This window comes from Austrofundulus limnaeus, unplaced genomic scaffold (assembly GCF_001266775.1).
Source record: "Austrofundulus limnaeus strain Quisiro unplaced genomic scaffold, Austrofundulus_limnaeus-1.0 Scaffold148, whole genome shotgun sequence".
Lineage (NCBI taxonomy): Eukaryota > Metazoa > Chordata > Actinopteri > Cyprinodontiformes > Rivulidae > Austrofundulus > Austrofundulus limnaeus.
In genome coordinates, this window is record NW_013952550.1 from 127,963 (window position 1) to 129,397 (window position 1,435).

Genomic DNA, 1,435 nt, shown 5'->3' on the forward strand with positions numbered 1-1,435 from the left:
CTTAATAACTTTTACTAGATAATGATGAGTAAATATTACATGAATTTGTAGCATTTAAATTTACTTAACAAACGTTAGTGCAAATTCGTTAGAGCATTTTTTTCAAGTACATCTTACAAGTCATTTTTTCAGTGTACTTTTAACTACCATTTTCTTACTTTAAGCATTCATCAAGTATTTTGTTACTTTTTTTAGGCACTTCTAGTTAGCAATTTGCTATTTTTAACCAGCTTTATGCTTCTATTTAGCTTCAGACATAATTTAGCTACTATTTGGTTTTACTTTGCCTTCTGTTATTTTAGCTACCCTTTGCTACTTTTAGTTCTTAGGTTGTTTGTACTTATTTTTTCCATAAAAGCAAATATTTTTAATACTAGCTTTTAAGCTGTCTTTTGGTACATTCACACAATCATAATGCTACAGGCTTTCTTTTTTTAACATGAAAACAACTAATTACAGCTAAATGTTTTTAAGAAATGAGCATATTTGAACTGATAATAGCAAAGTAAGAACCTCATGAGTCAGTAAGAGCCTGAAACCAAAAGTGAATTTATTTATTTTACTTGCAGCATTGTTTTGTTTGTTTACATGAAGGGTCCTGTTCCTGGTCAACATCATAAACCTACAGGTTTTCCTTTTAGTGTTTAGCTTGCATTTAGCTAGTGTTCTTTAGCAGTGAGTAAGTGTTAAGTGTCTTAAATCGTTAACAACCTAGGTTCAGGTTCTTCAGTAAATATCCCCTATTATCCAGCCCTCAGCGTTAAAATTGCATCTTTGCAGAAAAAAAAACATTTCTCTAAATTTGCTGCTTATTTCTCCTCCTTCTGCCCCTCGGGCTCCATTAAAGTGGATAGAAGGCCGTCCCTGTGGCGCATCACCAGCATAAACACACACCATGAATGGCCCGCATTGAGCTGGGCCTGGAAGGGGTTGCAGGGGAATACAGAGGTCACCGCTGGACCCCTCCCACTGGGGGGAGAGGTCACCACACTGACGGCCCTCATAACAGCTCCACGTAGAAAACTAAAGACAAAGAATAAATATTTGAACCTCTGTCCCACCATCAAACTTCACTCCTGTCATTCCCTTCTGCTTCCCAGTTACAGAGCAGCTGCTTATTTGTTCAGACTGGAAAAGGTATTAAATACAAACAAGAAAGTATTAATCTGTTAGTGTTTCACAGCCAACTTCTGCAAAATGGAGGCGTTTTATGACAGAATGCTTATCACCTGCCGTCTTTTAAGCTGACATTTTAAACTTAGATCTTTTCCAGTATGGTGTTCCTTTTGTGTCAAAAATAAATGGAACACCATATTCCTGATGATAAATGAAGGGGTTACAATCAATTAGGTCACTCCTTAAAGGGATCCACGATTAGTTGTAACATTAAACTTTATTGGATAAACATTTATTTTAACTGTAAAATAAAGACTGT